General features: G+C 39.5%; 1 long non-coding RNA gene across 2 annotated transcripts in view; it reads right to left on the bottom strand.

The window, feature by feature from the left end:
* Positions 1-961: 961 nt before the first annotated feature.
* Positions 962-26,185, bottom strand: part of LOC142362305 (uncharacterized) — a 79,616-nt gene continuing 54,392 nt past the window's right edge. The window contains exons 3-4 of one of the 2 annotated variants that reach the window (XR_012764938.1): positions 10,600-11,555; positions 992-6,584 (exon numbers count right to left, since the gene is read on the bottom strand). This is a non-coding gene — a long non-coding RNA (uncharacterized LOC142362305). Of the gene's footprint in view, positions 11,556-26,185 lie in introns of both variants that reach the window. The other variant, XR_012764937.1, reaches the window with a different exon arrangement.

Genomic DNA, 26,185 nt, shown 5'->3' with positions numbered 1-26,185 from the left:
CACTGCTGGCTCCTATTTCTGCACTGTACAAGAAAACGTGTACTGTTTATGTTGTCTCATAAAATCCCTTCTGTTTGAGGTCACAGCTGGGCCCTGAAGCTCACACACTCTCACACGTTATACCAGCACGTCTGGCTGTGTGACCGCTTCCTCCCACCCATCTCGGTCCTGTCAGTGCAGTTCTGGGCTTTCAGCAAGGCAACATGCACTGGAGCAGGTGGGCTCCTCGACACGCAGAAAAGACAGAGCTCCTTTCTGGAAAAACCAGGCTGGAGACCAGCCTCTCTTGCTTGTCCACTGCAACAGATATGGGACATGCTTAGGAGCGTTGGCTAGATAGAAGGAGCCCACTGGGTCTCTGTGCGAGGTTTGTAAGTGTGACAGCAGGAGGTCTGCCTCGGTTGCGTGGCTGCTAACAGTGGAGGGAGTCTGCGTCAAAGGTGGTTTCTGTATCAGCGATGTGTAAGAGCTCTTGCAGTTAACACAGGAGCAGGTGTTGCACGGCTGCAGCCCCAGCAGGGTCCACAGGTGCCGTGGGGCAGGTCTCTCCCACAGTTGAGGGGATCTGAACATCTCCCACCCCTCCCAGCAGACTGAGTCCTGGCGGAGAGCAATGGAGCCAGCGTCAGTCTGGGAGGAGGGTGGGAACACCCTGATTAACTGTGATAGCAAGGTTAGACAGTGACAAATGGCACTCAAAGCGAACTGAAAATAGATGCAAATCAGCCCAGTCAAACCAGCAGGTGCCTAATTCCATGTTTGCTGCGCTCTTTGACGTGGTGGCTGTGGCTCCAACATTAGCTGCCACCTCCGAAGTGTTTTTCTTCATGTACAAGATCAGTAGCAGTAAATTCAAACATCTCTGTAGGAAGTAAAAATTGAGAGCGATAAGTCAGTAAGACAGGTGATATTTTCTGAAAGTAACATAGTGATCTGCTTTATTTACAGCCAGTCATAACAGCAAAAGAGCAGCATGTAAACCCTGAAGAGGGAGTCAAAGGTGGAAAGATGGCTGTGGAAGGAAACACATACTGAAAGAAAGGAGAGCACTGGAGACTGTAATTATTTTTAGTTTATTTATCCATACATACTTTAGAGATATCATTAATAAAATGATACAATGTGTATGATGGTAGGTCTTTTGTTCTGCAGTTGGGTTGTGGGGAAATGTAAAATCTGGTGTAGGTAAATGGTAAACGGTAGCAAAGTTTCAATTTAAAAAAAAAATTCTGCAGAAGAGAGTCGACAAGGATCACAAAGTTCAGTGGATCTTTGTCTAAATTCAAACTAATTTTAAGTGTTTGAATAACTACCTTTTTTCCCAGATCTCTGCTGGCTGTAATCTGGGTTGTACAAGATCTAAATTCAGAGATGGAAATCCCCCTCAGAAGCCAGTTAGGCTCTTCAGTACATAGGAGTTACATATCAAAAACAGATTTAATAAAATAGAGTACCCATGAACACATCCTATCCCTGCTTCACCTAATCACAGAAACAATGACTCATTTTTATGACACAGAGGATACAGATACATCAATAAGCTATCATTTCAGGTTCTTAATTCTGGTTCCTAATCCAATTAATTTCATTTTTTAAAAAAAGTTATACATCCTATTCATGGTTACCATGGGGAATGAAAGTACACAATGTAAAATCAACTCTGACTCCATTAATATGAAATTATCAGTTTGGTTATGTTTCAGCTATGTAACCAACTGTAACCATAGCAATTCAAAGTGAAGAGAATCAGTATGTTTGTATCACCATGATGTGCTATTTAGCCATGTGATTTCTTAGCATTTATTAGCATATGCTGTCACTATCACAGAGAATTAATAAGCAAAAAATGCAGACAACCTACGTGTATTCAGAACACTCTCATCCACTGTGTTAAGATCTCTGGTTTACCCTGTTTGTGCCACATCTCTGCTCTGCAGACACTGCATCGCTGCAAATGAGGTCTTCTTCACAGACAAGTCAATCCAAAATTTTTTGCCTTCACAATGCTCAAACGCTTCTATTACTTGAAATGAAAGGATCGCTCCCATTTGTATTACATCATGGAAGTTTGTCAAGTTGTGTCAGGTGACTTGACTCTGAATTTCCTCTGTCCTGTCAAGACTAAATAGCTGCTGATGGGCGCCCATAATTCTGAACTATAGCCGCAGGTGAACTATTAACATTTAGACACTAAACAGAACACCTATAGGCTAAGACTTTTTTGGGTTTAGTCTTGAAAAATGTACATTTACATTCTGTCAGGATAATTCAAAATTTGCTGAAGTGATTGTCTTCTCTTTGTGCAAATCCATTTTTAAGAGGACAGGCTTTGAAAGTTTGGAAATACAAGCAATTAAATAAGTAAAGGAAATTAAACTCTCGCAAAGAGGAAATGGAAAAGCTTATCAAGTACCTGTCAAATTCTGAACACCAGACTTTTTTATGAACAGTCACGAAGAAATTACAAGCATCTAAGAGAGTCACTGATAGCTATTTATATCTAGAACTATGGTAAATGTAATAGTAGTGAATACACTCTGAACTGATCCTTTCCAATCTGCAACCTAATGCGTATTCCAGAACTTCTTACTCCAAGAGGCAACTCATGCATAGGGAAACCAGAATATCCTTCATAATATGAAGTTGCAGTCATGATGCATCAGTGGTTTCCTCCCTTCCACTCTTAGACAGGAATACTCTTTAGAAAGCAGTTAGGTAAGGCTTGTCCTGCGTTTGGCCAGGACAGTGTTCATTTTCACCAGAAGCCAGCAGGGAAGACAGCCGGGCGGGCTGACCCCACCTGGCCAAACAGAGCAGGGTATTCCATACCATGTGCCGCTGTGCTGGATTCTGGTTGGGGGAGCTGGGCAGGGGGACGAAGTCGCGGCTCTGGAGTGTGCGGGGCACTGGGCGGTGAGAGTTGCTCTCTGCATTCCTCTGTTTGTTTTGTATATTCTTCTTTTCAGTATTGTCATTGTTACTGTTCACTTCGTTTGCTGTTCTGTTAAACTGTCCTTATCCTGACCCACCAGTTTTTGCCTTTTTCTTCCCATTCTCCTCCCCACCCCGGTGGGGGGAGGGGCGATAGAGCGGCCGCGGGCCCTTTGTTGCCGGTCATAGCCAAACTACGACAGGCTGGTGTGATTTCACACAGGAAAGTATTTCACGTGAGTGGTAAGATAATAATTGCTACTACTAGCACTCATGAAGTGAGATCAGAGGACTCAGAGAATGACCTGAAAACTGTTTTGAATATATAAAAATCTGTTGGTCTGGTTTTTGTCTTAATTTTCTATTTTGCTATTTTAGAAGAAGAGTTTGGGTTGAGCAATATTTCTCTTTATCCTTCTCTTATGAGGAAAAGAAGTGGCTACAGTAACATTACTTCTACATCTCTGGCTTTATTTTTATCATATCATTTTTATATTTTTAACATCATATTCTTTTTACATTATCTTGAATACAGACATGCCTTCTGACCTTCACAGTTTTTAGATGACAAAATCACTTTACAGTTTCTGTCTGTGATGACACAATTAAGCCTCATCCTCCCAAGCAACAGGAAAGAAAGCGTTCAAAGCAAAAAGGGTTGAATCCTGCTAAACAAGTACTCATGAGAATTGATTGTATAATGTATTGCAAAATCTTCTAAGTCTTTATGGTCCACCTTAATATTTTATACAGACAGACAGGTTAGGAAGTCAGGTGATGAGCAGAAGGATTCAGTAAAATATGAAAGGGAAATTTAAATATGCATGTTCAGAAGAAGAGAGGAGACATGTCACATCAGATACTCCTTTATCTCCTGAAAGACTTTGGAGTGTTGTCTTCTTTCTTGAAGAGGCACCAAAAAATTAGATTTTTTTAAATGGCTTAGCAGTAATTTGTGAGGCAAAGTATTTCACACAACTCCACTTGTTTGGGGGATAAAATGTGTGACCCTAATTTAATTGATACGGGTGAGTATCCACAGTATTATGCTAACTTGACTGGACATTGGATGAAGTCCAGAAAGTAGACAGTATTGATAAAAACTGAAATAACAGTCTGAATAAATTCCAGCTCTGGACAAAAAAATGGTAACTTGGGGAAAAGCCCATGTGTTTAATTAATTCCCACATACAAAAGTAAAGGTTAGTTTGAGGACACTTTAAAACTCCTCCTGAAATTCTTTTTTCCATCCCAGTACTCATATGTTGGTAGAATAAGCACAGTCTGTTTTTCTTCTGTCAGGATGAAAACAAAAATCCCCCAAAGCAAAACAAAACACCAGACTCCCAGGTAAAGAAGAAAAAGTCTCCAAATCGGTGAAAGTCATGAAGGAAAAATTTAGGTGTTGCTTCTTGCTCCAGATTGACCTTGCACTACCAGCAGCTTCAAATATTTCTGTAACTTTGTGTGAGCAACTTTCGTATGAAATTCGTGTTAGAAAGCATTTGTGAAAGGTACTACATAACTGAATTTCTGCTACTGTATGGCTTAAAAAATTAAATGTGCATAACTTTCTGTCATCCTAAGGAGAAACAAACACAAGAAGCACTCTAATAGTCTTAGTTATTGACCAACCTTAAAAATCAAAGGCAATGTTTGCACTTAAATATGAACAAGGGCAAGCCATTCAGCAATGCATAAAAGGTCTTTGGAGTTTCTCAGTTTGGGGATTTTGACTCAAATATCACTAGGGCTTTAATTGTTGACAATTAGATATTTTTTAATGTAAAATAAAAATCCCCTTTCTACATAGTTCATCTTAGTTTATGGATTGACTATTGCATTTGTAGCCTTAATCAGTAAGTGTTACCAATCTTTTTGCTGTAGTGATTGCAGGAGTTAAAATTGGAGGCTAGCTAAACACATTGTTTTACACCGCTTTATTTATGTTTCCATATGCTTCATATGCTTCCATACAGCTTCACAGCATTCATCCATTTCCCATCTGCTTATCTAAAAAGCAGAAGGATCAAAAATACCAATACATACCAGACATACAAATCATTATAACTGGCTTTGTCTGGCAGTCTTAAAAATGGCAACATTCAGGTGCATACAAATAATCTACTGCTTGTACAGAGAAGTAAACTCTTACTAAATAAGATTTTTAAAGCTTTTATCGGAATCAAGGCTTCAAGAAGTTTCACTAGACCTTTTGACATGAGTGCTGGATTGTGTACTGGCTGCTGGACATTGGGAAGTCCCAGTTCTCCATCAGATACAGTACAGAAAATTACTTTCTACACACAAAAGAATTAAAAGAGCTACTCGAAATGTAAGTTTTATCAGTTGAAAGGAAACAGCCTAAATGACTTAAAATATATCACACTTAGTAACAATCAGAAAAAAACTGATTCAAATGTCAGCGAGTTGGTAGAGTGCACATACATGGGCTGAATTCCACCATTAGTCTTCAGCCCGAAGTCCTCTTATGCACCAAATAAACCTCAAAGCCAAAAAAAAAAAACCACCAAAACAAACATATTACTCTTTAGCCAGGGGAAACTCTGTGTTGAATTTAAGAAAAGGTTAATGGAAAAATATCTCGCAACTTATGTGGTCTGTCGACATTCAAAATTTTTTGAGCATTTTCTGATGGCTAATGCTACCTTCATCTGATAGTGCTTGGACCTGGCAGAAGGGAGAGAGATTAATATAAATCAAAATATGTTTATGCTTATATTAATTATGGGCTGCTCCCTCTACTTTTACTCTTGAAGTCAGGAGTACCGCAGAAAACTGAGTTCGAATAGGGATATTTTTCTCCAAATAAATGACACTGATTTGACATAGGAAAAAAATCAGTCTGAATCCTTACCTTACCAAAACGCTGGCTGTCAGATTCATTCATTCTTCAATCATGGGATTATATGGAAAACTGCTATCTATAAATTGACTAGGTATTTGAAAGCACCTGAATCTTCAAAATCTATCTAGCTTCCCTGGGAGCCCAATAATTTCACCCTTAGGCAAGAAAAAGTGTGATATTTTTTCCTCTTTCTGAATGCAAATTTACCTGAGGCCAAAGGACACATTAAAAATGATGCTTCTTCTAGGTTCATCCTGCTTATTTTCCCCTCACTCTGGGCTGAGGCACTCAGTCCTGCCTTCTCTAAACTGAAACTAAATGTCTGGTATTGACTGAATTAAAGGCTCTGTAAATGTACCAGGGAAAATCTACTGAGATTCAGAATGTTTGTTGTGAATATTATTGCAGAAACTACAGTATATCCCAGGCTGGAAGAAAAGATCATGTTTGGGACTGTCTTTAATCAAAGCAAAACAAAAACGAGCTTATTGCTTTCTCTCTTCCCCCTTCTCCCCCACAAATACAAGAAAAGTTTGGCAAGGAAATATCAGCACAGAGAACAGAAAGCAGACTTGTTTATATAGGTGGGGTGGCATATCTGTCACTCTATTCCCCTTCTTCGTGTCTTGTTATCAAATAAGCCACACTTGGAAAGCGTTTCAGATTGTCTCTTGATGCAGGGGTCTTCAAAGTGTTTCAGCTTCAGGTTTATTTGAGAAGGGTGTGCTGGAATCCGACCCATCTCCCTCTCCATTCTGTAGTTAAGCAGAGTCTGTTCTCCCACCTTTACAAATGAAAAAAGTTTGGTTTTGACTCAGAAGGCTCAAGGTGTTTAATGCTTTAATTTTACACTACAAGAGCATCCTGAAATCCTGCACAGGGTTGGGGCACGCATGTCTGAAGTGATGAGCAGTGTCATTCTTTCAATATTTTTTTCCCCAAAAAACCATACAAGATCACTTCAGAAAGCAGAACATCTCTGATTTATGAAAAAAGCATACATGTCTAAGCAGTATACTTGATTTATTTTGTTCTTACTTTATGGAGAGCTCTCAGAATGAAAGAAAAGCAAAGTCTGAAATTAGCATGGGTGCATTTAGCGCAGCTTTATCTCTGGACTGGCAACTAACTGCCTGTCAAAAGGTTTTAAGTAAAGTTCTTGATTGTAGGTCAGTCCTCAGTGGATAAATCACAGAAACAGCCACAGATAAGGCAGATGATTGGCTATTCTCCCACTGAGGAGAGACTGCATTAAGGTAGACTAATGAATACTGAATCATTTTCTCACCCTCAGGGTGGACGCCCCTGTCAGGGCTGAGTCACTGTGAAAGCAGTATGCTGAAGTGATTTAAATGCAGCAGCCTTTAGTGCTGGTGACAGATGGATATAACTTGGGCATCATACATACTCATTTTTAGGCCTTCACAAGCCATGAGTACAAATACACAAGAAAACAAAAGATAAACTGTGATACAAGTCTCCTGTTCGTGCATACTTTAAGAAAGTGCAAAGTGGAGACCATTTCAGAGCCATTTAATATGACCCCAGGGGACTGCCTTCTACGGTAGTCAAAGATGGATATTTTATTCCAAGCTTTCTTCATTGCTTTTCTTTTTTTTCAGGAGACTGCAGAATTTCCTGGAATAAGCAGTGCGCTACCTCTGCATAATGAAACGGCATCTTCTACATTTTCTGCTGAAAATTTGTTCTGATGCGATCATCAGTTTATCTAGTCAGCTGGAGGTGTTACAGCATCAGATCTGCAGATACGAAAAGCTTGAGGTACATTTTGATTTTGTCAGCTGCATTTTAAATAGACATACATGGTCTTGTTTGAAAGAGAGAAGATAAAAGGGACACTTAGAACTATCTACCACCCTGAAGGAAAGGATTGATTAAAAAAAAGGTATTAGAGTCTGGCTGACAAATTACACAATAGTTCCCAACTTGGCTGAAAAATATGTCTTATGGACTGGACTCAGCCCTGGATTATTATTTCTGTTTGTATAATCCTGGCATTTGGCATCAGCAGCTACTCACAAGCTTTGTGTGTAGGGGCTTGTAGTGGGTATCCAGGGGCCTCCCGTGGCAGTCAGTGACCAGCTTGGGACCAGCCCAGAAGAGGTATTAGTTCATACTCTGAACAGCCACTGATGCTACCAGGGCAACTTTGACGAGGGTCCAACTGCTTGCTATCAAAAGCTGCCTTCTCCCGAGCCTTCATAAAAAGATGTAACTTTGTGCAACCCTGCGATCTCTCTGTGGAGAACCCTTATTAGCCAAGAAGTGCAAATAATGCCATCTGGGCCCAGTCACAGAACATATCCTGTAAGGAATGCTATTAATAAAAAAAATGGATAATGAAACTTTGTAATGTACATGCATGAATTCTTCTAGCTACTCAGTCAAACCGTAGTCTATGGAAACCTAAATTGAAAAGCTGCTTGGGAATGGAATCACGTGCCAAAGGGTGGCTATGAATAGTCACTAGCAGAATAGCTTTATGAAAACAATAGCTCTAATACTTGCATGCTGTTCTATGTCATTTAAAGCACTGCTGTTCATTGTAGAAAATGGGACTTCTAAGCTGACCTTCTGTTTTACCTTTGGGGAAGCTAATGCTTGTATTGCAAGGGGGAAGCTGGTTGGTTATTTTTTAATATGGTATGTGCCACAAATTAGAATGTCAGGAAGGTCTGAAATTTCATCTCATCCAAACCTATTAGTGTTAGTGTTCTTTTCATTATGATTTCATCAGGATTAATTAACGGAATCTATAAATAATATGCTGCACATATTTGATATGCAAAACCAAATCAACTCTACAATTTATGTTTCCTTACAGCTGGTGCTTCCCATATTGACAGTCAGGAGTACAGACTACATGCATTAGGCTACAGCAGCTGTCCACGACTAGCAGCTCGCCTTCCCAGGCCATCAGGTGCCCTGGGTGACAGAGAAGCCTAGTACTAGTGGCCAACCCTGCCGGAGTCAGAGCTTCTGCAGTGGACAAACCAGCCCAGAAAGCAATAGCTTCATTTGCTTACAAGCTCAGGAGGTTCAACATGTTTAGATTCTGCTGCTATGTGTCTCGACTATTGCATTTAAAAAGAGTTCAGGATAAACTTATGGAACACCTCATATTTGTTTTCAATGAATTGTCCGCTGGTCACTTTGAGGGCCCTATAAATTGCCTCACTGACATGACTCATCAGTAAGTAGACAGACTAGATACAGGAGTGGGCTTCTTATAATTCTCAGAAAAGTGCTCACATTCAGCAGAGACAAATTTCTCTTGATAGCAATAGTAGTGTCCAATTAACCCCTCTCTACATAAATATCTAATTTTTTACAGGAGAAGCCATTTTTTGTGTCTTTTTTTTCTGTTTTGTTGGCAGATCACAGGATAAAAATTTGAGGTTCTTTGCACCTTTTTTAAAACATGACAAACCATCTTTATAGGCAACAAGATCTTGATGTATTGATATATTTTGAGGCACAGAACCAAAATAGTGCAAATCTGTTTTCTGATTTCACTGGGCTTGGCACTGGCTCCTGGATATTTACATCTTAATTTCTTCCACTCAGTTGTCGTATTTGATTTGAGTGTTTGTGAAAGCTACCAATCTAACAGTCCTACAGACCGAAGCCTTCCATTTATTCACCCACCAAGCACAAAGTTCAAATTTCCCTTTCCAATTAAAGTGCCTCTACCCGTGCTGGCCAGACCACCTCGAGGGAGGAATCATTTAAATTTCAACCATACACTTTCCCCTGTCTTGCTCTTGCAAGTGCCAGCAAGAAGCCGATTTATGCCAGCTGTTGCATATTTCTAATGGGCACTTTTGTCCATAGGGAGTCAAGCGATCACATCACTTCCAGAAGACAACAGTTTCAGGTTACTACCAGTCTGGACTGGATTTGAACCGACACTCTGGAAGGAAATCATTCTCTCCCACTACCAGTCCAGATACACTTTGGAGTTTCTGTGGGGCTCTAAGAAGTATCTTAGTGGAAGCAGATCTATTTTTAAAATGCATCCGTTAACAATTAAGAGCATTATCCAAATTTCAGGCTGTATTAGCTTCACTGAGATGTGGTTTATACTTAATAGGTAAGGACAGTAGCTCAAATTATAAATGCAATACATGTATATTATACCTGGTGCACATTTATTGAAACAGTGTCAGGTTTTGAAAAGGCTTACATTAACTCTGCATCTGTGCTGTGAATGCAGAAAGTAGTTGGGATTCGCTCAGCTAAATCGTTTTTCATGGTGTTGGCAGCTTAGAAAGAGTTTGTCACCAATATGCTTACTTCCCCCGCCCCCACTTCATATTTCTGAAAACGACATAAATGAGAATAGATTGATTCTAAAGTAACAGAAGGAGCAATGCAGAGACAATAATGATAAGCATGTTCCAGCTGGATGGATTATGGGAGAAGTCCAAAACCTCCAGGTTCTCAGCTGCCCAGGGAGGTTGTGGAGTCTCTTTCTCTGGAGATATTCAAGACCCGCCTGGACAAGGTCCTCTACAGCCTACTGTAGGTGACCCTGCTTTGGCAGGAGGGTTGGACTAGATGACCCACAGAGGCCCCTTCCAGCCACTACCATTCTGTGATTCTGTGATTCTGTGATTCCCACAAGAGAGCCAATTCTGACACTTCAGTATATAGGCATGGATCTGCCAGAGGGGGAGCAAAGACAGGTTTTTTCTTATCTGCTGTTGCAGCTCCATGGCTTTGGTACCTCACACACTACTGGAACCACACTGTACCAGGTGAATGAAAGGCCTCACCATTTCGGGGAGAAGATGGAGAGGGATGTGGTGCATTCTCCTGAAGCTGTGTTGAGCCTCCTCTCTGTGCTGTTGCCACTCATTTGGGATGGAAAGAAGCTTGGCTAGGATTTCAGCATGCTGTATGTGGCACTAGGTCCTTGGTGTGTGACCCACAGAGGGGGCTGAGCCTCACAGTTCTTGTTACAAAGGCATATGTTTCTCAATTAGAGTATTGATTTCTCTAGTGTCTTCCGCTACTTTGAGTGCCCTGAAAAGCCACTACAAACTTTTTGGCTAGTAGAGAAAATATGAGTGCTGCCAGTGTGGGCTTTGAAACAGGGCACAGAAGGCAAACGGGGCAAATACTCTCAGGGGCAATGGGGATGTGCGCACTATATAGCCGAAGCCTTGGCAACAGCTGCCCATGGCGTCACATATGTTGACTAGTCTGCAAGTTCAGTTCAGAGGGCCATGTGGAACAAGAGACCTCGTCCTATTGAACCTGAACCATGAACCTGGAAAAGAACTCACAGAAGATGCGACAGAAAGGCAGAATGCCTATGTGCCTTTCCCTGCTTCATTTTCCTAACTTCTTCAGATGTTTGGGGCAGGTTTTATTTGCTTCTTGTGCAGTGTTTTTAAAGGATTGGTCAAAATCCTCCAAGTTTTACTACTTTGGTGTGTTTTTTTCTTCCATGTCTTGTTCCTTTTCTGTCATTTCTCCAGTCCAAAACAACCAGCCGTAAGCCCTTGAAAAAATAAATTCCAACTCCTCTTGACAAACAATCCCCTGTTTTGCTTTGCCAGGTGACTAATTGATTAGTTACTGGTACTCTTGGCCAGGCTGTCTCTTCCACAGAGCTGCCAGTTACTTCATCCAGTGGTGATTCCACATGAATCAGCGATCATCAGGGACTCGCAGCCTTCTCCTGTTAGCCCTGTAACACTTTCTACTTCTATGCAGATGAAGATACCTGGATAGACAAAAGCTTCAGTCAATTTACTGTTTGGAGTCTGACACATACAATGAGAGTCTGCAGTATTAAAGAGAACTCACAGGAGTTGAAACAGATTTCACAGATCATTACAAGACTACAGTTACTTGCACTTGGCTAGCACATGCTAGGCTGTTCTTATATCCAAGCCTCTCAGCTGGAATCCGTCTATTTTTTTTTCTCATGTTAGGGCCTCTGGGTTTATTATAGTGGTATTTTAGGCTACTAGTAGACTGAAAGCAGTATGAGACATCACATGCAGGAGGGAAATTCTGTGCATTGTAAGGACGCCACCAGCTTTTTTCTTCCTAGCAGGCAGGAAGACCTAGACTTGCCAATTCTCTGATCTGAAGTGCTTTTCTGAGAATTTTGAAATTTGAACTTAAAACTTTAGACTAACAGCTCGGGTCAAAAAACTGACTAGTTCCCAGATGTATCCCAAGACTAGTCTTCAGTCTGCGGGAAGAAAATTTTCACTGTGGAAATCTATTTTTCTCTGTTCAGTTAATTGCACCATGGCCTAAACACAGAAAAATCAGTGCCTTTTGGTCACTGCCCTTTCCTGGCAGGTGCATTGGGGAGCTCAGGCAACTATTTAAATAAAGATATTTTTGCCTGAAAGCTCAGTCTCAGATGAGTTGCTCCCACACAAACAGAGAAAGGAGACAAGAAATAAAGACTGCCCGGCTTTGGAGAATTTCTAGTCCCTACCCCACTTTTGTAGACCGAGTTTGCCATGAGGGCAACAGACAATATGAAGCCTAGACAAGACCTCAGCTATAGCATGCACCAATGTGTCTGTACCTCGGAGTGGCACTTTGACAGTCTTTCCCTTTAGCTTTCCTTTTTTAACCTGGGAGAACACTACAGACCTAGGCAAACATCTTAGGTGGAGACACAGACCCATCTGTAGCATGCAGATCCATAGGAAATATCCTAGAAAATATTATGAGGTTGTGTTTAGGATATTTGCAGCTAGACTAGACAACTTATTAATGGGCACTAGGAGAGTGTTGTTTGGGGCAGGCTTTTCCAAACATGCAGAGAAGATTGAGAAGCTTTAGGTGGCCATCCCAAATCATTTTGTCTCCTATTACTTCCCATTGCCCAGCTTAACATTTTTGGCTTCTGTTATAGTGAATATGTCGTTTCTATCCACCTACATCAACCATGACCCTCAAAGCAGGTGGCAACTCACTAAAAAAGTCAGCAGGCAGTATGGGACCCTTTTATTTAGGATTTATTTATTTCCAGCTCAGCTTCTAATTTTGCAAAAGAAGGCTTCTCAGCATGCATCAGTAAGAGATTAATCTTGCATCCTTCTCAAAAATAACAGTTCAGAGTTTTCCTTGTTTGTCAGGAACTCTCCTTTTATTCTCAGCAAGTAGCCTCTTGTTATGTGGATGATGTGCAGATGGTCAGTCTTTCACCTTTAGATCCAACACTGGACAGACCTGGTAAGCAGCGGTCCTTCTCAACCTACAAAGCACTCTGCCAAAGGCGGTCATTTCTTGAAAGAAATTAACAACGCAGTGGATCTACTTACATAGACTCTTAGTTTTACTGTCCCCAGCCATCTCAGGGTTACAATACAGAAATTTAATAGAAAGTTAAGGCTGTGCAGAGTCATTAGAAAGGCCACCTTAAATCTTGATTTCTGCCAGACATATGCAACTGAAGGTCACGTACTGCTATTTTTTAACCTTGCAACTATAAACACTGAGTCTGGAAAAGAATAACTCATTTATTTCTCTCATATATATGGATAAATATATTCATGACACTAAAACATTTGCATTATTAAAGCATTTGAATGAACATGAATGAATTGTTAATCTGAAAAGGCTTTAATTATTTTTACCTAGACATGAATAAATAACTTTTTTTTTGCAGCATGTGTAAGCTTGGGTTGTCCATTAGCCCTTGTGTACTTGTGAACTCATTTACTAGTTGAGTCACCTGGATCAAAGCCACACAGAAGATACAAAGTATAATTGCTGTCAGCTTTCTCTATTGAAACTATAAAAATATTTGTAATTGATTTTACTTCTTTGAAAAAAAAAAAAAAAAAGCTGGCCTTTCATTTACTTGGACAAGCTGAAATGGTTGTTAACCATCTTCAGTGACCTGTCTCTTAGCTGACAGTTGGTTTGACAGATGAAACTGAGTAATCAATCGACGGTGGTAAATCCAAAGCCATGTATCTGATGCAGTCTGGTTTTGAACTATCACTTGTGCTACATGTAGATTTCTTATGAAAGCTTCAGCATTTTGACAATTTTTGTCTTTCTGTCCAGACATTGAAAAATTGTTCAAGCCTGTTTCTTCCCATGGAATGTATATTTAACTTCTGAACTTACGGAGCTGGATTTAATAGCATTCATGTTTCCTATTTTCCTAGGAATTTTTCTTTTCCTTGGTAGTTTTGGGAATTGCAAATATCTCCAGTGTTAAACATTACCCCCAGAATGAGTAGTAGAAGACTAACATTTGAAGGAACTGACATGAAAAAAAGTCTGACTTTCATTTGAGCTGATGTCTTTATTGTCGAAACAAAGAGAGACAAGAAACTAGTTGAGACATGGGAAATTATGATTAGATGCTAGGAACAAAAAATTCACAGTGAGGGTGATCAGACATTGGAACAGCTTGTCCAGAGATGTTGCATGACCTCCACTCTTGGAGATATTCAAAACTGAACAGCACATGGCCCTGCGCAAGCTGACCTAAGTTGTCCCTGCTTTTGGTGCAACAGCAGGAGTAGAACTACATGACTTCTAGAAATCCCTTCAACTAGAATTATTCTATAATTCAGAGACTGCCATATGAAAGATGACAGCAAAGTATTGTCTACAATCATTGTCAGTTCTCAGAATTTATATTCAAGATATGATTATCTTTGCTGGTCTACAGATTGCCTTGAATTCTACAGTAAAAACATTCTGACTATTCATGCCACCACTTCTATGCCACTGAGCTACAACGATTTGTTCCTTAGAAAACTGCCTATCTAGCAGGTTCCTGTTTTAGCAGGAACAATCCTGATGAAGCTTGTGAGTTTTGTCTTTGTGGAATATTAGGATTAGATTGTGTCTGCAAACAGAACAGAGAAGTGAAATATGGAAATCTGACCTAATGTATTGGAAAACAGTTGGTTTTACTATGTTTTGTCTTCCTTTCTGACCACACATTCTGTTAAGAAAAAGGTTATGGATAATACAGTAGCTGGAGGCTTCCTCACCCAAAGTTTAATGGTAATAAAGATAAGGACTTTCCACCTTCCCAGACATTTTTTAAAAGAAGACATGTAGTTGCTGGAGTTTCTGGGAAGAAAACAGAAGAATTTCAAGTTCTGGGCAGCAGCACCACACACATTATTACTATTTTAACCAGTTTCAGGTGTGCTTAGAGATCATGGATTAGTAGACCAAATATACATGATAACTAATGACTGCTAGCATTCTTTCATGACAGTCTGCACTATCACAGACAAATCAAAGAGATCTAGACCTAGCGCGTGGAAATTCTTCACGGGAAAAAGAGATTCAGATTGCTAGGACTGTCATATTTCCAACAGGCAAAAGTGGTGGAGTGGAAAGCACAGGACATGATAGTCCTATGCAGTGGCAGGCTATGATCCTTGTCTCCCATTTCTACTTGCTGAGATGTTTCCCAATCAGGGATGACACACAACAGCCTGCTATAGGAAAAACACTTGTCCTGATCTTATCCGTACAGCATAACATGGAAGAAAAAGATAATTTCAAGCAGCCTGGATCATGAAAAAGCCATGCCTTTCCTAGGGGTAAATCAATAATCTGCGAGTTATCCCCACATCCAAACTTGACTGTTAATGAGAAAGAGATGACATGGCAGAACAATATTTGCTACACCACTGATCATGTAAATCAGATCCTGTCCAGTGTTTGTCTAAACCATTGACTAACTAACATTGGCCATCACAAGATTCGGTTGGTTGGAGAAGAGTAGTATTGAACTACGCCTTTGTCTCCAAATTCTTGCCTTCCTCCTTTCTTTTCTAACCCAAGACTGCTACTTCTCAGCCTTTTCCCATGGTGCAAATACAGATCAGGATTTTCTTGTTAGTTCAGACTTGCACCTTTCTTCATCTGACTTGTGCCTTATCAGTGAGATCTGTCCAGTGGTTGGCAAGGATGAATGCAGTGAAGGAGGAAAGTAATGAAAAGTATGAGTAATTAAAGTAATGAAAAAAAAACCCAAAACAGGAATATATGTATTATAATTTGTCTCAGATGACAGCTATAGTTAAGATCTTCCACCAGATGAATGTGCTGCAATCCCATTGAAAGCATGTAAATATGATGCAGCATAAAGATTATTTGCTTCTACATCTCTGAGAACTTCCAAGTCTTCTCTGGTTATCTTTTGATCCTTTTGAATTCTTCTGGAAGGTGCTGGAAACATTGGAGGATGCTGAAGCTCAGTACCTAGCCATTTCCACTCACATTTCTTCTTAGCAACAGAAAGACTATGCAAAAGTATCACTGTGACATGATGATGCAAAATAAGGCACAGAGCAAGAATCCTACATATCATAATAGTGCCAGTATGTAACCCATTACTAGTCTCCTTTGAAAACAACTCATTATTTTTTCCTATCGTAGACTTAACACAGTTCCTAATTTAAGAAATTTGCCTTAAATTATTCTGATGGTAGAAGTTATTTCATCTAGGGACAAAATCAGGAGATGAGCTAGCAGGCTCCTGCAGCTCATGGGCTAACAGCTCTGGTTCTGTCTGCAGTTTTGACAGCAGCTAAAATCCTCACTGCAGTGGATCTGTGAACCTTGTTATTCAAAAGTGAATAGGAATACTTTTTCCAGTTTAGTTACCTCTTCATTTTTTTAAATTTTGTGTATGTTCAAGGTGAAGTTTGCCTTACATTGTTTAATACTAGCAATATTTTACCATTTGGAATTTATAAAAAATGCAATTCCTTGTTTATTTATCTGACTCTGAAGTATCTTCTGGCTGAGTTCCTGTGCTTCTTGCTTTTCATTATATGACTCAGTCTTCCAAAGGCAATTGTTCCACTAGGAAGATAAGGTGAAAAGGCAACTGAAATAATACAATGTGTCATCAAAATAAAATGTGGTACAATTTTAGTTTACTGTTACTGAGGGAATTCCATTTCAGTATCTTTCCCTCTGTGCAGAAAAGTAAAATAAACTACTGAGCATTAATACTTCTGGTCAGAAATTTTCAGTTATATAACATACTGGCATATACATGTTATTTGTACAAGACAAAAGCAAAATATACTCCCTATAGACAAGAGACCATTAGCCTTAAAACTTTCATTACTTCTAGATTCATGATATCCTGAAGACAAAAACTTGTATTCTTTTCCAAGAAAAAAAAGCCTTGAATCTCTAGCAAAAGATGCACAGCTTGCTCACGGTATTGAAATCTAAAAAATTGCCTCAGTGGAAGCTTTAATATGCTTTTGGTGCCGCTATGCAGCACTCAATATATTTCTGAAAGCTTTGTAATGGTCAATTAACTTGGCTGATAAACTTAGAAAATGCCAGCTTTTTGTGGCAGTGGCACTCAGCAGTAGCTACTCCCCTCATGAAAGATCTATTCTGCATAGCTGCCAGAGACCACAATCAGGGTTTGAGGGTCTATTGCTTTTGACTTCACGTTACAGGGCAGATCAGCAGTCTTTCTGCCAAGAACTCAATACCTGAGCTGAGATAAACTGAATTAGCAAGTGTAAGAAATTGTAGGAAGCAGAAAGAGATGAGCGTGAGGCAAACTAAGGTGCTTTCTTCTATCAACTTCTGTCAGACTTTCCACAAAATGTCTACAAATTCAAAAGATAAAAGCAAATTAACTGGACTCAAATTCAGAAAGTATACTGTGCTTTCTGCAATAAGGAATGTTTTTTCAAGATTCAGTAATGGCTCCCCAGTTCCCTGGAGTCAAGTAGTAACAATTCTTCACTTTTTTTTTTTACTGACTATTGTTTAAACTAGGTATTTTATAGAAACACAGACTGATGGAAAAACATAATTACATGAAACACCACTCACTGGACAGAGAGTTGGATCTCAAAAGTATTACCAGATGTTGCATTAGATGAGAAGGGAGAGAAAGAATTGACATGTAAGTAAAATAATCAAAAGGCAAAGTAAAACTTAAGTAGCTATCAAAGAAGAAATACCTTATTGTTCATTATTTTCACAGAGGTCATTCCAGTCAACTATTATAAAGCTTTTTCAGTACTGAATGCTATGTTGGCAGCTTGCAGCACTGCAAACCTTGAATAAATCCTTATGCACGACTAACTTCCATGTTCACTACACACACTACCATCATGACAGAGATAAGAGCACGGCTGATTCCTCCCTGATCATGGGCCCAGTTCTGTTACCTTCAGATCAGCATAAATTTGGAACAGTTCAGATGAAGGTAAATAAATTAATTGAAATTGATACCGAAGTAATTCAGAGCAAGCCCTGATTCAAAATGGGCAGATAGATAATGTCATGTATTGAATACAGACATAAATGAAGGATTTCACTCACTGAGCAGTGAATAAAAAGTAGTATTTAATATACTGGTTAACTAACAATTAATTAGATTTGTTTAATGTTCTAACCATTGATAAATTTAATAACATTTGCATTGACAGCAATTGTACTCCTTGCTGTCTTTCTCTGTGCTGCTGTGATAATTATTGTTTCAAAGCAATAGTCAGTCTTTTTTGCTCATTCAAAAGATACCATCCACCATAGGAATTGTGGAATTTATCTAAAGCATACTGAAGTCCATTGGAAAAACTCCTGTGGTCTTCAGTGAGCTTTAGATCAGTCTCGCAACAGGTCAGGGTTCTTGTGGAAAATAATAGCACGAGACCTTGTAATTATGTCTGAATATATAATGCCTGTGCAGAGGGGGTATATTTGAAGGAATCACAAAATCTCAGAATGACTGAAGTTGGAAGAGACCTCTGGAGATCAACTAGTCTAACCACTCTGCTCAGAGAAGGGTCAATTAGCGCATGTTTCCCCAGTGCCATGCTGGAACATAACTCTAACTTTATATCTTTAGTTTTAAATGCCTGACTTCCCCAATTTAATGTTCTCTTATACAAAACTCTGTACTACATTTTACTCTGTAATTATGGGATCATTTGCCAATCTTTTGTGGCCTCTTATCAAGAGAGTGGAATCCTGTTGTGCGTTTTACATTTAGTATTATAATTTTTTTTCACTGAACAGGGCATCAGGATTTGGAGTATTAATGCAATCTTGGAAATTACGGTAACATGCTAAACTAATTTTGACCTTTTTATGGTTCGATATTTTGATTGCAAAGCACTCCACTTCTTTAGCATGAGTCAGTGAGACTGCAATAAATGGAGAAAAGAATTAAACAGAACTAATGTAAAATGGCTATCTTTTGCAAGGTTAGGTAGAGACATACCTTCAAAAATTGTCAAAAGACCTACCAGAAAGGTAGCACTCTGAGCCACTTTGCTACCAGACATCACCGTCGAGCCCCAATGAAAGTGAGACACCGAATACCCACGTAGGTTTCTATCCAGATAATGCTCAATTCTTGTCCCCATGACTTACATGGAATTGTCCCCACAAGTTGTTGTGACCATAATCATTTGCAGAACTGCCCCACTGAATCTTTTCACCATTTCCCTGGATGTTTATTAGTTGACTTCCTGCAACACCCATGTTTTTGTGAATCTGCTTATTTTTTACCCTGAGAGATCTATGGCAATTAGCTGAGAATAAGACCAATTACAAGTGATTGACTGATGTTGCCTATGCGTACCTGATAATGATTGTTGATGAGAGTTACATTTTAATTAAAATTACAGCTTTCCTTACTACATGTTAGTAGTTGAATACAAATTAGAGTAGCCTTCATGCTGTTTCTTCTTCTGGTCACTGCAAGGCCGGAAATAGGTGGAGCATGGGGCTTGAAAAAGCGCAAATCTCCAGTGTTACTGCCAGTTTTAACAAGGGTGTTTTCCTTGGATCAGGGAAATAGGGGGTACAAATAAAGCTAGGATTTTAAGGTTAGTCTTAATCTTAAACCTCATCTCCCATTTCCTTATGAAGAGATAGAGTGACATTTGTTCCATGGGTATTATTTTCTTTCTATTGAGATCCCTAATCTGAGCACTGCGTCAATTTTCGCAAACTTTGACATGACTGCAGTGTTTTCTACGAGTAAAGTATATCCTCATATGCTAGAATTAAATATTTAAATTTATATTACTATTTTGAGTAATGAAAGTTGCTAATGAATTTTTTTAGTAATGAAATTTTGTTGAATGAAAATTTCATGTATGTTTTCAAAACGTAAAATCTGATTTAAATTCTAAAGACCAGAACATATCATTCTGAAATGTGTAAAGTGAAAAAGCATCAACATTTTAGAACGAGAGCTCATGAAACTGTTTTTCAGTTCTAGATGATTTGGATCTTGTACATTACTGAAACATTTCCAAATCTCTTAGGTTACTGAAATTGTTGTGGTGGGAAGAATAAATACATTGGCAAAGAACAGTGACTGACGGTGATCTGCAAGTAGTCAGGGACAAAGCCTGTCTGATCTTATTTGAAAGGGTGTTTCAGACTTCACAGCTTACACTGAGAAGGCTCTGGTATCAATCAGTGACCTTGTTAGCAGTCTCAGTGGGCAGACTAATAAATGATGCTGCATTGCATAGATTTGGAGGATGAGTAGGAAATAGACATAATTAAACTATTGTACAGTTTTGAACTGTTACTTCTAAAAAAGTTGGTGGATATGTGAGTTTAATCAAAGCAAATAAATATGCATGAGTTTACCTTATATCAGTTAATTTTTGAAGCACAATCCCAAACACAGCTCTTTGTTAGATGCTGCTTTTGGCTGTATGTGCTGTGAATGAAGTGGTGAGCAGCATTTCCTACAGCCTTAAACTTCCAGGGCTGAAGGGAAACAAACTTGCCTAGCTAGGGTCTTCCAGTCTGTATTTTGCAGGGTGCCACCACAGCAGCTTCAGCCCTCAGCGTCCATGCAAGCGTGAAGTACAAAGCTGTAGGCCGTCCCCTCGACAGGGGCATGGGCTTAGGGATAGATATTACTGTTGTGAGGAGCATCATAGTGATGCAGGGTGTTGCTGCTTAGAAGTAGTTTGTCAGCAGATCAATATTCTTACCTCAGCAGAAACTGTTATGTTTAGCTGACATGCTCTGACTGTTAGTTTTCAAATTGTTCACTTGTTATGTGTTGGACTACGGGATTAAGCTAATTACATTGGGAAGAAGATTACAAAATTCCTTGCATATTTTAAAAGCATATAGGCTTTGCAGTGTGCACAGCCACAAAACTGAAGCTATATCATCTTCTAGGAAAAACTGCATTTAAAAGAAATATTATCTCCAAACATATATATTAAAATAGCACCGGCCAATGGTGCAGCAAGGAGTACAGCATAGACCATGCTGGTGTTGATGTTCCAAATTATTGGCTTCATTATATTATGTCAAACATTGAGTTTACCAGTGTGATTGTATCTTGCCCGAGGGCACAGGGATAATTAAATGAGGATTTTTACGGAGAAGAGTAAGGAGAAAATGAAAAAGGAAAAAACAAATAAAAGATTAAGCTTCTTTGTGAGGGAAGTAATGTTAACTGCCCAATATCCCTACCTGGCTCCTTCTAAGCTAGAGAGGTTTACTCTTTGCAGTCCTAAGGCTAGGATCAAGGATTCTGAACCACTGACTTAGAAAACACCAAGGAAGATGTAGCAGTCATTTGCAATGGCTTGAAGGGAATCTCGGACATGCAAACAGCCAGGAAGTGCTGCAAAAAGGCCAGTCTCTTACCCCCTGAGTCCCCAGGATGAATGAAGCTAATCAAAGCTTGCAAAGAAGGATGAAAATTCAGGCAAAAGATGATAAAACTGGCTTGTGGCCTCTGCATGAGAAAATAATATGTGTTTTTATCTAAATAGATGGGAAAGTCTCAAACTATGTCTACCCAAGAACACAATAGCAATAACAGTAAATGTCACTTATGGTAGTAACCACAGTGTCTACCTTTTTGATTAACCCAGTGCCTTTTGAAGTTTGAGGGTGAATATAGCAGCTACTTCTTTCACAGCCACTTGATCGTTCTAGTTGTTCTGCAATCTAGTCCCTTTAAGCTTTCCCATTATGTTGTGTGGACTGTATTTTGTGCAGCAGAGCCCTCAGACAAGAATACTGGCTTCACAGCAATTCATGGATGAGGAAAGTGGTACACATGGCCAAAATGTACTTACAAAAATATGCCCATGTTTCATCACAAATCTGGGAATTACTGTGCCCAAAGTTTTCCAACATGTGCTCAATCTTAGAAACATTAGCTATGTTGGACAAAGGGATGATGATACAACTCAAAAAAAATTTCACATGCCTCAGATGCTTTATAATGATTTTTATCAAGTAATCTGAAGCTGTAGGCAACCCATCAACAAACTAACCATGTGACAAGCCTAGAGGGGACTCTAGAGCTGCCAGAGGAACCTGCCAAGGAGCCAGATGTCACTAGGAATGATTCTGTCACTACTTAGCTGCTGCGTCCTGTTGCTGCCACCAAACAAGAGAAAGAATAAGGTAATGTATTGTCTTATTTTTCTAAGGCTAGCAGCCTCTATATCAATCTACTGGAATTCTGTTGCCATTTTAATGAAATATTTCTATGTCTTTGCACTCTTTTCCAAGCTAAAACCTGTGTGTGTGTAAGGGAGTGAAGTTTATTTAAAAAATAAAATTGCTGTTTATTATTGATCACTACTGGTGTATATTTATAGTTTTCAGTGTCGTTGTTTGAAAGTGGAAGTGTTCAAGGCCAGGTTGGATGGGGTTTTGAGCAACTTGGTCTAGTGGAACGTATACCTGCCCTTGGCAGAGGGGTTTGAACTAGATGGTCTTTAAGGTCCCTTCCAACCCAAAGCATTCTATGATTCTTTGATTCTATGAAATAAAACTTTCTATTGTGGATATGTTCAGATCTCATGGTTTAGTAACTCTTTGATTGTCCCTGAAGATGAAATAAGTAGACCTTGGAGCCTTTATGGAGTCAAGGCTCTACTACAACCTTTTGATATTCAGAAGCATCCAATAGCACAGTGTTAGTGTCCATAGAAGGTCTGCTTCATTCACTGTCTGGGTTTTAATCAGTCACGAGGCAACACGAGTAAATTCTGGAAGGCACTGAACTCTTTTTTTTTGACCAATGATTCCTCGTTCCCATACAGTAATATTCCTTCCCTGGGCAGTAATATTCTGTTTATGCTTGTATTATTAATGGTTACCCTTCACTCTGGTACTGTAGATAAGTGTAACTCAAACTTAATTCATCTGAAAAGCAGGCCAATCCTAAACATTAGTTTAGAGAAAGGCCTAGGCTGATATATTGATATACTGCTTAGTATCTTAGGCTCATCTTTAGACCTTAGAATGTTTTTGTGCTTCTGATGCATGCATGGGTTAGTTTCAGTGGATGACACAACAGAGATTTCTACACTATCAGTTAAACACAGGTCTGAGCCCATTTTGAATCCGAGATACTCTTCTACTACCCCACATGGTTGCCTTCAAAGATCCTGTTCAGGATTGGGCTGAGGGCTGCCACGCTCTGTAAGGTGCAAAGCCAGGTGTGCTGGGTGAGCTGGAGCAGCTTCTGAGCAGGACCCAACTGCTTGCTAGATGAAAAGAGCATCTCAGGGCATAGCCACTCCTTTCTGTCTCCATCTCTGTCACTAACATGCTGTTCTGTTGCTCCATATGTAGTTTAACACTCTGTGACGTACGTAAACAAATGCCTTCAAAAGTGGACACTCAAATTTATCTGTTCTGCCACTTGAAATATTATTATAGTGTGTTTTTCCCCCTCTGCCACACGCAGGCTTTGCCTAATCATAGTCCAATATTTACCATGCAAGATGCACTTCGTACTTCCTCAACCATGGATTTAGCTAAAGCTAAGCAAGAAACTGCAAACACTAAGTTAACTGTACTTCCCTAAACTGCCGAACAGAACAGAAGCAACATTTTCATTATTACTTTCACTTTTGTGCAGTAAATGAGAAGTGGGTTTGGCCACTTTGTTTTGGTTTTATATCTACAGCACAAAAGGAAAGGGTAAGATTACAGAGAAGTTGGGGCAAATAGAATATTTGTGAGCCTGAGTTTTTATTTCTAATTTATTGACAAATCTTGCCCATTTGCACTGAGCATGTTATAACCCACCCAGTGGAAAATGGCCTGTTATAAGGAACCAACCTATGACACCAGATCTGCAGCCTCTGGTTTCCCGAGTCTCTATCTAGAAAAAGAAAGTGAGATATTTCCGAAGGCAATTGGGCTGCTAGATTGGGCTCGTAGATTCCCAGGTCATGAAGGCCACGTGGATTAAACCTAGACCTTTGAGCTTAGGTTGATTACAGAATATGACCAAGCCCTTTTTGTTGTCCCAAAAGTGGGGTTGTTTACCCAGCGTGTGATACATCAGTATACACACAGAGCACATGTATTGTCTTTGTTGAGTGCGCAGCGATGGGTGCTAGGTGATATTCCATATAACCAGCACACAGCTGAGGAGAGTCACAAGGACTATATGCTCTTACAAAACCAAAGAAATTACTCATTGCATTGTGACTGGTTCATCGCGTTATACACTCATCTTAAGGGTATATTCCTTCTGTATTTAACTATGCACGCTCCCACGCTGGGGCAGGGTGCAGTCTTTCTGGTGTTGAATTGAGTCAGTGGTTGCGATCTGCCCCTGCCACCTTTAACTTTTCCCTAGTTACCCTAGATTTTTTGTTAACTTCATGCTTCTTCGGCAATCGTCCAGCTTCTGGGCAGAATGTTCCCCTTTTATCAGTCCATTAGCTCCTCCTCAAGGGCATAGTCGTCAGTCAGGCATGCGCTGTCTGTACAAAGCAGTCAGGCCTAAATTAAACAGTGTCACTGGGACCTAAGCCTCTCTGCCCCATACCATTTGGATGCTACAGGAGCTCTCCCTTCACCTGCAGAGACAGAATATGTCCTTCCCAGCATGGATCTGTCTTCTTTGTTTCTTTGAGGGATTTCTACTTTTAGTGCTTTCATCAAGCAAGAGAGAATGGAGTAACCAGCAAAGGTGCTGGCCAGTGATGTGAATGCGCAAGGAAAACAAGACAGAAATTGGCATTTGATACAGGATCACAAGGAGTTCTCATATTATATGACAGCCCATCCAGCATCCCCAGGCATGTCACAGGACACCTGAGCCGTCTCTCTCCTCTGTCTTTCATATCTGCATGGTGATTTTTAAAAAGTTGGTACATTGGTAACTGTTGTCGAGAAATATTATAGTTTGTCACTTGTGACAACAAGTTGCTGGAGAAATAAACCCAGCACATCAGTCTTTTTCCCTTCCTGCATCTTTCCACTAAACCCTTTTTTCCAGCACTGGCATGTGGTCACTTGTCTTGATCATTGCTGGAGAATGAGAAAATGCACTCCACTGCATTCCTGAGGCTATTTCATGTTTCTCTGCTTCAAATGCAAGCTAGCAGTCTTGTGGGTTTTTTCTCTTTATGCTGCCCACTACCACTAAAATACAAAGTGACTAAATTTGAAGGGCCATGATGCTTGAAAGGTGGGGAAAGAATTTGTAGTGCCCAGAGAGCTCTTTTTTCTACCTCTACAGCATCTGTTTTCTGCCTCTAAGGTTTTTAGTGCTGCAGTTATCAGGGACTGAGGCATCATCGTCTGTAGCTCCTTTCGTCCCTCTTTCTGTTAGTTCTCTGTTGAAGAAAACACAGAGATTTATTTATGCTGGCGTAACAAGAATATCCTTTCAATTTTAAAAGAAATAAATCCAAGATCTGTGTGAGCTTTAGCTGAGAGCTAACACAGAATAGAGTATAGCCTTAATATATTTCTTTCAAAGTAAACACAGATATTTCCAAATAAATGAAAAAGCCCGTAATTCTGACTCATCTTTTCTCTTAAACTGATGTAATTTCAGTTGGCCTCATATGGAGGGAAAGAATAAGGGAAAATAAGTGGGATAAATATAGACACAGCAACAGAAATCCATAATTTCATTTACCGTAAATACTCTATCAAATTTTTCATGTTTTTGTTTCAGGGTTCATGTGGCCATATTTGATATTTTGCGTCCCTCATTTCAATGATTTTGGACTCTTTTTTTTTCCAAAGGGATGCTATCTCTTTTCTATATGTTATTAAACATATGTTGTTTAATACTCACTAGAATATTTTTAGACCAGCTAAGTATCAGTCAAATCCTTTCATCATAAAAGTCTATTCTGGAAAAATCACCTTATTCTAAGGTTACTAAAATGAAAGCAAGAGCCCTAGCACATTAGGCTCTTTTTTTCCAAAAGATTTCCATTTTCTTCTCCAGACCTGCCACTTTACTTGCTAGTTGTATCATGAAAAGCTGGGCTTATAGCAGATCTATTGTAGAGTGAAAAGAGAAAATGCTTTGCTACAAGGCAGTAGCTAATTCACTATTCTTCAGGGACTGATATTCATCTATCCTTCAATAAA

Source organism: Opisthocomus hoazin, chromosome 8 (assembly GCF_030867145.1).
Source record: "Opisthocomus hoazin isolate bOpiHoa1 chromosome 8, bOpiHoa1.hap1, whole genome shotgun sequence".
NCBI classification, from domain to species: Eukaryota; Metazoa; Chordata; class Aves; order Opisthocomiformes; family Opisthocomidae; genus Opisthocomus; species Opisthocomus hoazin.
This window is presented reverse-complemented; position numbering and strand designations above follow the sequence as displayed.